The sequence below is a fragment of the Psammomys obesus genome, unplaced genomic scaffold (genome assembly GCF_907164565.1).
Source record: "Psammomys obesus unplaced genomic scaffold, mPsaObe1.curated_primary_1811, whole genome shotgun sequence".
Taxonomy (NCBI): domain Eukaryota; kingdom Metazoa; phylum Chordata; class Mammalia; order Rodentia; family Muridae; genus Psammomys; species Psammomys obesus.
In genome coordinates this window covers 22,403,956-22,415,803 of record NW_026596040.1, presented here as the reverse complement: position 1 = coordinate 22,415,803, position 11,848 = coordinate 22,403,956, and positions in this window count along the sequence as shown.

The window sequence follows — 11,848 nt, the reverse complement described above, 5'->3', positions numbered from 1 at the left end:
ACTATTCAAGCAAGAGGAGCCAGTGGGCTTGGTCTAAGGCAATAGCCGCAGGTGTGGAGGTCATCATTGGTAGCCTCCATGGCTTCCTTGAGCGGCATCCATCTCCTCCTTTGCCATTAAGTCAGTAGCCATCTGTCTAATGCCTAGCTCGGGCTTGCACTTGGCAGGATTCTTTTAGGTGCGGTTGCATAGAGACCCAACTCAAAGCAGCCCATGCACAACTCTGTTGTCTAGTATCAGGCATGTGGCAGGGGTTTGGTGAATGAATAAATTCATGAATGAATGGCTCTTGACTTCTTTCTACTGCACATAATTCAGACTTTAAGCCTAAATTCCATAATCCTAAATATTTTTAAAGGGCATCTATTCTCATTTCTGCTCAACCCAGGAATCACCTGTACAATGTACTCGGCAAATACCAATTTAAACTATCTTTGGAATTCTCCTGAGACAGGAGAATTGCCTCAAAGAGGAATTCAGGCCTGGTGAAATGGTTTGTCAGGTGAAGGTACCTCTAACCAAGACTAACAACCTGAGTTCCATCCCTGAGATCCACATGCAGAAGGAGAGAACCAACTGCTGAAAGCTGTCTTTTGACCGCCATGTGTTCACCCAACCCCCATATACATATATACATACATACATATACATACATATATGTGCAAATTAAATAAATGTAATAAAAATAAAAAGCAATTCACATATAAAAGGAAAACAGCAAACATATACCATATATATTTTAGACATCAGTATTACTGATGTTCAATTTGCATCCAATAAGACATGCCTGTTTTATTTCATTGGCGTTTGATAAGACTGGACAGTCATATCACTCACACGATGTAGTTATAGACTATCTTCATCATATGAGAGTTTCCTCGTGTGGCTTTGCAGCCAATCTGCTCTCCCCACACCTGGCCTTTATTTTTTGTTACCATAATGTTGTTTTTCTCCAATTTAATTTAAATAGAATTATCCATTCTGTAGTCTTTGTTGTTGTTTTTTGAGACAGGGTTTCTCCGTGTAGCCTGGGATGTCCTGGACTCACTTTGTAGACCAGGCTGGCCTGGAACTCTCAGAGATCTGACTGCCTCTGCCTACCAAAGTGCTGGGATCACAGGTGTGCATCTTGTAGAGTCTTGTTTTAGTTTGCCCCCGTAACTACCTAGCATGGAATTTCTGTGTCATATACAAGACACATATTTAATTTTATTAGAAGCAGCTAAACTGTTTTCTAAAATGTTTCATTTCTACAAATATTGCATGAGAGTTCAAGTTGCTGTACAGTATCACAAACAATTAGTACTGTCAGCTTATACTTGTATTCACCACAGGAAATATAGACAGTGCCACAGTGCTTTTCAAGTGTACTAATGAAGTGGGACATTTTCCCATGTGCTTCTCTGCTATTCATATAAGATATATGCTGTGGTTATGTATACACGTGTGCATGTGTGTGGAGGTCAGGACTGACAAACAGGACCTCACTCATGCAAATCGGGAAAGGGTTCTGTCACTGAACTAGCCTCCCAGCCCAAAGTAGAGTTATATAGTAGTTCATTTTTTTTTTCTGTTAGATCTATCTAAGCTCAGCTAGTCACAGTGTAATCCCAACACTTGGGAGGTGGAGGTAGGGAATCCTTGACTTCATGATAAGTTCCATGCCAGCCTAGGCTACATGAAACACTGCCTCAAACGAAGGAAGGGAGGAAGGAGATTGCCAAGCTCTATCTGAGCATACTTACGTAGTAGTCCCAGCACTTAGTGGCCAGCCTGGGCTACATGGGACACTGCCTGAAAAATAAATAAATAGGTCAACAAGATGGATGGCTCAGCAAGAAAAGGCACTTGCCACTCAAGCCTGAGGACCTTGAGTTCGATCACTTGAAAAAAAAAAAAGAAGTGAAAGGAGAGAGGCAGCTTCACCCAGTTGTCCTCTTGTTTCCACATGTGCAATGCAGCAATACCCCTCCCCCATCGTATATCTATCCTCATACTTACAATAGTAAATAAAGAAGTAAACAAGAAAAATTAATCCCTAAGCTCTGTCTATTGGTTCATGCCAGTCAACAAACATATATAGACCACTTTCTCTGCCCCCCCAGTCCTGTGATATCTGAGAAGCCTCGATGCTGTGCTAGCCTTGCTTTTTTCACTTCCTTGGGTGCTGGAGATGGGTGGGTGGAGTGGAATAGATACTTAAAGGGCTTTCTCTCAGTGTGTCTGGACATAGGAGGTAAGGCCAGATGAAGGGGAGGAATGAGGAAAAGCCATCTACCCAGCCAGGGGTGATGGTGGGTAGTGGAGGCTGGGGTGTGCTCAGGGGACTTTCAACACTGGCATTTGTTCACTGAATGCTCGCTCAGCGTCCTGTACGAACCAGGCAGTGCTTCCTGGTGGGCCACCTTAAGTTATACACATTTCACCACTGCCTACAGGATCCCACAAAGTGAGGGATTTGCTTCCTTTCCTTTCGGCAACTTGTATTTTATTTTTTAAATCTACTTATTGAATTGCCAAGATCAAAAGACACCTACTTTACCTACACAGGCTTCTGTTACTTGTAAATGTTATATATTTTTACATGGACACTTTATTGTGATTTTTAAAATAAATATATATTTATACAGTCTTTTTTTCCTTTGGGGTACCTCACTTAAGCTTCATGATGCATGACATAGGCCAGGATTAGTGTCATTAAACCTGAGAACCAGAGAGCTAAGATCCAGCCTAAAGGCACACAAAGATGTCTGAAGCTGAGCCTTGGTTGAGTTGTCTCAGTACCACAGGTATATTTTTAGAACCGTTTTAGGATTAAAGAACTAACCCTAACCAGTTAAAATTAAAGTCCAAGGAATTATGGTTTGGATAATCACACAGGTTTTTCTAGAAATCTACTGAATCCCTGCTCTGGCCTAGGAAACTGCCCCGGGGCTCCGTGAAGAAGGCTCGGAGTGAGTCAGAGCCCTAGCGCAGGTTTCCTGGTGTGGCTGTGAGAGCTTTGTCTCTGAGTGTGTTTCAACTGTTTGATCAAGCCCTGTTTATTTATTGAGCTCACAAGCTTTGGGAGCAGTGTGTACCTCTTCAGGCCAACGTGTCAAGGGCACAAGTCCCAGCTCTGTCACTTCCAAGAGAAGGGTGTGGCCACCAGCCTCATCTCCCAGGGCTCAGTTTCCCCATCTGTGAAGTGAGGAATAGTAACAGCACCAAACTACAACAAAACCTCTGCAAGCCCCAGGGAAGGTCTAGAAAGCCCTCCCCATGAGCTCTGCATTTTGCTACATATTAAATTATGAAGAAATACAAATTCTTAGTTCCCTGTTGCGTCTACAGTATGAGTGAACAAATTACACGGGGGCTGGTTTTTCTACTTAGTAATTTCACTAAATAGAAGATATTTTTATAACGAAGATCAAACTAATGGAAATCTTAGCAGAGAACAGTATCTCTAAAGTATAACCTTAAATATACTGTCTCTATTTCTCCATCCTTTTAGCCAAAAGTCCACCCTCATTTGGGAATTTCATGAAAACCATTTCTTATTAAGAACATGACAACATTAAGATACATTAGGGTGGGGGACTTCTTATTTTTATTTTTAAACAAGATTTTTAAACAGTCTGTAGCTGTGGCGCTTCTGGAACTGGATAGGTAGATCAGGCTGGCCTTAAGCTCACATAGATCAGCTTGCCTCTCTTCCCAGAATGCTGATACTAGAGGTGTGTGTCACCAAGCCAGAGAGATGACATTCTGTGTAATCCACAGAACCACTAAAGGTTTACTATGTAGACTGCACATCACCACAGCCCTATGAAGTGATACAATTACCTCGTTTTACAGATAAAGCCCTGAGGCTCAGCTTATCCCAATACCTTGCCAGCACCTACACAGTCTATGCTTCTGTTATTTATTGCTTTATTAAAAAAACAGTACCCTGGGTAAAGCTCTTAGCACGAACACACAGGAACTTGAGTTTGAACCCCCAGAAACCACGTAAACCTGGACATGGTCATGCCAGGGCTCCTACAGGTGGGAGATGCAGACAGGAGAACCATTGGAAGCTTGTAATCCAGCTGGCAGGAGGACCACAGTGATGAACAGCAAAGAGACCTCATCTCAAATAAGGTGGACATGCACGGTTGTCCTCTGACCTCCACTTGTACACCCACACACATATGTCCACACTCCCAATCCCACACACAACACACATATACATGTGCATGTATACATACAATTTGCTCCTGAGTTTTAAGTGGCTTAAAAGCCAAGAGCTGGAGGTATGTTATAGCTCAGCAGTAAAGCCTAGCATGTTTGAGAGCCTGAGTTTGACACCCCAGCTGAACGAACAAACAAAGATTGTTTTTAAAAGCTGTGCTAACCACCTACTTGTTCATGGTGTGTTTTAAGCAGGGATCTGTGTGGCTGGTCTCTGTGGTACTGGGTAGCAGTCTGTCCTGTGCTGGATGACCCAGCATGGGCTCATTCGGATGCCTGTGCCTCAGCAAGAGAAGGCTGAAATGGCTCAGGGTGGCTGCGCATTTCTCATCTTCCACATGGTCTTTCCTTGGTGGCTGGCTTCCCAGATCGCAAAATCACACATAGCCCAGGAATGAGCACAACACATCTTCTCTTGCATTCTCTTGATCAAAGCAAGTCATAAGGCCTGCTCAGAATTACAGAGGCAAGAAACAGATTCTACTTTTGATACCTGGAGGAATAGCATGCCCTTGGCTGGGTGGGGTGGGGCTACTGCTGTTACACACACACACACACACACACACACACACACACACACACACACACAACCTAGGAATGCTGTGCCCGGAAAGTCTCTTCTCTCTCACACTTTTAGGGTGGACTCCTAAGAGCAGGAGTTGGGGCTCAAAGGGCAGCAGACTACTGGACACTAAGCTAAGCTGCTTCTGCGTGGCATCCCTCTAAGCACCTTGCATATTTAAATCTCCCCCCCCCCCCCCATTTAGCTTTCTCTTTGCAAAGGAGGTCAGGTTTAAAATTGTCCTCTCTATTGTTGTTATCACATGGTTTAGCGGGAGAGACCTCAGCTCTGCTGAGGCGAGCCTGCTCAGGACTTCTGGATAACAACAAAATCAGCAGAGACAGGAGGGTCAGCAGTATCAGGGACACGTGGAGAAAGCAATTTGCCTCATCTGGCTTTTCACAGGACTTGGAAGAGATGAAATGAGCACAAGGTTTAGTGTACCCTCTGACACAAAGCCTGTCTTTCCTTGCTATGTCTGTCTCTATGTACTGTCCCGTATCCTGTCCAATTTAGTATTGTCCAGGTTACCCTCCAATTGTATGATCACCCTCCCTGACACTCCAGCCAGCCATTTTTCTTCGAGGAGCCTCAGCTTCCCCATCAGTGCCACGAGCTACTCATGTCACAGGCAGTTCACTCTTCACCCGGCATTGTCTTCCCCATGGCAGCCCTATGTGGTGCCCTCAATAAGCAAACATGATCATTTCAAAAACTTAATTTATATCAGATAGTCAGGGTAGGTATCCAGGGAGATGAGCTGTCAGCGGAGGATGACAGATATGAACAGGCTCTGAGGGGTTGTGATGAGGGAAGAGCATTCCAGGTCAAACGAACTTGGAGTGCAAAGGCTACAAGGCAGGAGACAATTTGATGTTGGAAACAGAATGGTGCTCATGGATAAGAGCACGGACTGTGAAGAGTCCAACAATTATCCTATAAGTGATTATGAAAATACTCTCATTTATCTTAAATGAACCTCAAAATGACAGCAGAAAGGTTGGGGACGTAATGCAGGTATTATTAATCTTACATTATGAACAAAAATCTTTGTATGATCTTTGCATATTTCCCCCCAATGGCCCCACTCTCCTTAAAGCTTAAATTTGGTTTGATGTATCTCCATTATCATTTATTGCTTTTGATGACTGGGATATTTTGGGAACCAAAGACATCCTTGTATAAATCTTTCTGTAATGATATTTAATTCCTGTTAATTTTTCAAGAGTACTGATTTTTATATGCCTTTGTAAGAGACATTAGTTTATACTTACCTTTCTGTCTTTGTTTGCTTTTTATATCAGAGTGAGGCTGGCCTCAGAGAATGAGAGTGAGAATGAGGTAGCAAGTGTCCCCTCCTCTTGCTTCTCTGGAAGATGTCGTGAAGAATTGCTGCTCACACTTTACCTGTTCAGTAGAATTCACCAGTGAAGCTATGTGAACTTGGATTTTTTTCATTGGATAGAGTTTTTTTTGTTTGTTTGTTTGTTTGTTTTGTTTTGTTTTTTGGTGGGGCTCAGAGGTCTGTGTGCATACTAGGCAAGTGTTATACCATAAGCTACATTACAGTCCTTGTATTTTGAGTGTGGGGGAGTTGGCTTTTTTTTTTTTTTTTTTGAGACAAGGTCTAGCTAGCTGTGTAGGTTAAGCTGGCCTGTCCTTGTGACCCTCCCACCTTTTCATCCTTTTAGAGCTAGGACTACAAGGAGGTACCACTATGCCCAGTACTTTGTGGGCAGATTTTTTTTTTTTTTTTTAAACAAGCAGTTGAAGCTCTTGTTTCAGGTCTATGGAAAGGTTCCATTTCTTCTTGAGTCAGTTTCTGTGAGTTGTGTTTTTGCAGGGATTGTCTGTTTTGTTTTCTAATTGCTATAACCTTTTAGATCTTGGTTAAATTAGTAGTTGTGTCTTTTGTCCCACTTCTTAGCCAATTGGGAGGTTTTTTTTTTTTTTCTATCCTCATTTTTACTAATGTCTGCTCAATTTTCAATTATTTCTACCCTTCTAGAGTTTTGTTGTTGTTGTTGTTGTTCATTAGTTTGTTTGTTTGTTTGGGTTTTGGTTTTTCTGCCACACTGAGGACCCACCACGTTTTGCTTCTCATGATGCTGTCTCATACCTGGAAACCATGCTCTTCCTCTGGACCTGCCGTTCTCTTGGCTGCTCTAGAGCTGAGGAGATTCCTCCTCATATAAAACACTCCTGGGATGGCCTACTGACCTGGATTCTCCTCTCAGCATCCTGACTCCAGCTGCCTTTGCTGCCAAACTATGCACGGTCCAAATGACTTCTCCCACAAACAGGAATTAGAGCATCTCGTTTTTGGGGCTAAGGCCCTGGAGAGATGCCGGTGGCAGACAGATGGGATGGCTGGTCCAGTTCAAGACCATCATTGAGCAGACTGAGAGTCGAGTCTCCAAGGAGAAAAGAGATTTGTCTTAACTGGTCCTCAGCCCTCCTGTCTTCCAGTGAAGAACTCATTACTTATCCTGAATCGTCTGGTGATGCCTCACCCCTGCACATTGCAGAACCCAGAATCCTGAAATACCTGACAGCAAAAACTGAAAGTGGCCAGTATTTGTGGCCCTGTAGCACAGTGTTGGGCACCCAGCAGGATATATACATTTTGTTGAATTAAAGTATATATAAACATCATGCTGTGGTTTTCCTGTCTTTTGAATCAGAATTAAGTTCTCCTAAAGGAGCATTGTTAGTTCCTTAAAGCAGTAAGTACTGACTTCAAAGTCTTTTTAACATGAACTTGGTCTGCACAAGACTTTAGGACAGGTTGGAGACAGGATAATCTTCTTCAAGGAGTGATTTTTCCAAAGACCCCAAAGCCAACAAATGATAGAGCACTCAGATATCTTTTTTGTCATTTCATATATATGAATGTATATACATATATATATATACATATTAAACTGAGTTAAACTATGTTGCCTTTTAATGTCAAGTACTGTCTCTTTAAATGTTGCTATTTTGATATATTTATAGATCATTCTAATATAGACAAATATAGGTTACATATTTATATACATATTATTCTAATATATATATTAGAATATAATATATTATATAATATATATATATATATATAGTGCCTTTTTTTTCTTCATCTATTAAATGGACATGAGAAGAATCCTATTGAAGATGTTTGCCCTGTAAACAGATAAGGAAAAAGCATGCTTCTATCTCTTCCAAATTTCTCTAAACCCATGTTAGTTTGTTTGCTGTTTGTTTTGTTTTTCACTTAAAAAACTTAATGCTGATTCATAAGCCCTTTAGTCATCAGTAGCACATGAAGGAGACCTGAACATGAGCTGCCGTTTCCTCCAAATACATCAAGCCACAGAGTACCACTGCTGGAAGACAAGGGCATTGCCAAAAAGAAAATGTGCCTTGATCACCTTGGGCCTTCAAGTAAGTGGCAGAGGCTCCCACTCCCACCCTCTACCCTAAGACCTTCACATGAAACCATCTAGGTGATGTCTGGAGCCCTGGCTTCTAGTTCTGGATCTACCACAAAGGGCTTTTTGATCCAGGTGACATCCTTTGCCTACACAGCAAAGCCAGTGGCCCTCCGCAGTTCTGAAGTTCTGTCACTCAGTAGAAGGCAGAGGGACAGTTCCTGTCCTGGCTTCTTTCAATGAGGGACTATACTGTGGAAGTGTAAGCCAAATAAAATCTTTCTTCCCCAACTTGCCTTTGGCCACAGCAGCAATAGAAGCCCTAACTAAGACAGAAATTGGTACCAGGAGTCGGTATTTATGTGTCACATCTGACCACGGTTTTGGAAGGATTGTGGAAAGACTTTGGAACTTTGGGCTGGAAGAGCCCTTGAGTGTTTAGAACTCAATGACTTGTCTGTTGGAATTTTTGAGGATAAAATGGTGAGGGAGTGCAGACCATGGAGGCCTGGCTTATGAAGTTTCTGAGGGAAGTTTGAGATTCCCTTAATGACTCTCTCAGGGCTGTCTGCTATTTTGAGTTAATGATCTGTTGGTTTTGGTTATGTGGGTCTGAAGAATCAGCTGTGATTAACAAAATACCAGAACCACTGAAGTAAAAACTTTGCTTTACTAGGACAATTGATGCTGGTTAGCTGGAGCAGAGAAATCCGTGGTGATTAAGAAGAGACCAGCATCACAGAGGTGAGATCTTCTGGGAAGTGTTTCCTTAGAGTCAGCACACACAAGCTGTGTTCAGAGGTGGCCAGGGTTGTATCTTGTGTTGGCAGCCAAACTTGGACCCGTGTAAGAGTCTCCTGGGTGGTTCTAGCTTTGAAGGCATGAAACGGTCATAAGAGGGGAGCTGAGGCTTGGCACTGTGAGAGGCCAGGAAAGACCACTGGTGAAGGTGCAGGTGAAATAACAGTAGAAGCCCCAGGATTGAAGGGGTCATGGAGAAAGAGAAAACCATGTTTGTTTGTTTTTTTCTTCATGGGCACCATGAAGAGAACCCAAGAGAGGTTACTGGTGAAAGTGCAGCCCAATTGTAGCAGGAGAAACCAGCATGGGACGAAGAACAGCAACAGCTGTGGAGTGGAGCAATAAGCAGCACCCCTCCATGGCCTCTTCATCGGCTCCTGCTGCCAGGTTCCTGCCCTGTGTTAGTTCCTGTCTTGGCTTTCTTCAGTGATGAACTACAATGTGGAAGAGTAAGCCAAATGAAGCCTTTCCTCCCCATCTTGCTTTTGGTCATGATGTTTCATTGCAGCAATAGAAACCCTAACAAAGACAGTGACTTTTAGGATGAACCATACAAAGGTGCTATTTTTAAATTTGTATTTATTGTTTTATTAATTACAGTTTATTCACTTTGTATCTGAGCTGTAGCTCCTCCCTAGGCCCCTCCAAATCCTACCCTCCCTCCCTCATCTCCTCCCAGGCCCCTCCCCAAGTCCACTGATAGGGGAGGTCCTCCTTCCCTTTCCTCTGACACTAGTCTATCACGTCTCATCAGGACTGGCTGCATTGTCTTCTTATGTGGCCTGGTAAGGCTGCACCCCCCTCAGGGGGAGGTGATCAAAGAGCATGACAGAGACAGTCCCTGTTTCCATTACTAGGAAACCTACTTAGACACTGAGCTGCCATGGGCTACATCTGTGCAGAGGTTCTAGGTTATCTCCATGAGTGGTCAAAGGTGCTATTTTTAAAAAGTTCATCTTGGCCTGAGTTCTGCCTTGGGCATAGAAGCTGGGAAATAGAGCAGCATGTGGCAATGTGGTACCCTAGCTTCAGTCGTAGGCTCACAGAGTTGTGGTGGCTGGCAGCAAACCTCACTGCCTGCTAAAACCCATGCCCTCTCTCATTGAACAATAGTTTGCTTAACAGTTGTGTTGGCCAGTATGTGGGCAAGGATGACAGATGTTCTACACACTGGCTTATGTGTACACCAAATGCAGGAGCTGGTACATAGCAGGTGCTTATTAAACACCTGTTGAATGATGGGCAGCATAGTCACCTAGGGGAACCTGTTAAAACTGGGCCCACTTTAGTGACAGAGCCCATGTGACTGTCATGTCCTCAAGAGCCTGAGAAGCACAGCTGCAGTGTCTAAATAGATCATTCTTCTGTTATCAGAAGAAATGCTGCTGTTTTCACTTTGAGCATTTGTGGGTGGAGACTGAAATGTTGAAGTTTGGTCCTATAGGTAGGTTCCTTTGACTTATCCCAGGAGCCTGGAGTGCTCTGGGCTTGGGGCTGGGCTGGGTATGCTCCACGCTCACTTTCAGTGCTTTCAAGGGAGGCAAGGCCAATAAAAAGGCAGAGGAAATAGAAGTGGAGCTGCATAGGAGTCCACCTCTGGCAGTATTATTGCCTTTCCCTTGAAAGTCATAAACTAAGAAATGTGCCACCGTTCTGGCTTCCTTGGGGGTGGCCAGCTGCTGGGAGGTACTTCCTATTCCCTTTAAGGGGGCTGTGGCTTTGACCTGGTACACACCTCAGCTGGTCCTCTAGGGCTGGGTCTGGAGCTAATCACTTCAACCCCTTTTGCAGTGAGTCCTGGGGGTTTAGCCTAGGACCTAGAGTGCACTAGGCAAATGTTCCATCACTGAGCTAGATCCCAAACTTTAACCCCTCTCAAGCTTTCGTTTCCCTGAGACATTAATAATGGATAGCGTGATTCAGCCTATTGAGGGCTGCTGAAGGGATTAGAGATGACACAGTTCATTCAGATGCACGGAAAGAACTGGCAGGTTTGGCCCGAGAACTGTAAGTCCATCTGGGTCAGAGGACTCTCTGCACAGTTTGGTCCAGTGGCTTTTGCATTGGAAGACCAGCAAACAGCATGAGATGTTCTGCGATCTGGAGGAATTTTTTTTTTTTCCCTTTTCTTTTCTGAGAGATGGTCTCACTATGTAACCTCTAGTGGTCTCAAACTTGCATTGCAATCTTTCTGCCTCGGCCTCCTGAGTGCTGGGTTTACTGGCATGAATGCTCAGTGTGGGCTTGAGGGCTTTCTCAAGGAAGAACTCCACACTCCTGCAGGGAGGCAAGAGGGTGACAGTTATTGCCTCTGATGAAGCAAGCTAAACTCAGGAGGAGAGGGTTTACCCTAAATGTCTTGCCAGCCGCAACCTAATCAGAGGATCAGTGATGAAGCCCTCAAGGCTGGGCAATGGGTAGTATTTCCAACACCACCACTGGGGGTATGAGAACAAACAAAACCTCTGAACAAGTCCCTAGCAAGGCACTCAACAGGGCAGACACTCTGCAAGGCCATAGGCAGAGACCGCTGGCTGGGGGTGGGGGAAGGATCCAGTGTATCCCTTGGACTATAAAAGGAACAACACCAAAAGGCCAGGCTGAATTCAGACAGTTCTCGAAACCATCCCATAGGACTCCGAGTTGGTCCAGCAGCAGCAGCCGCCTTAAGAACATTCAAATTTTTGGTGATAATGAGGATGGTAATGGTGGTGATGGGCACTTCCTGCCTGCCGGACCAGGGCCAAGTCATTTATTTTACACATATTGTTTCATTTGACCCTTACACGAGCCTATGTGGAATAACATTGGTGCCCCCATTTTGAGGCTCAGAGAGGATAAGCAAGCGATTCTTTTACTT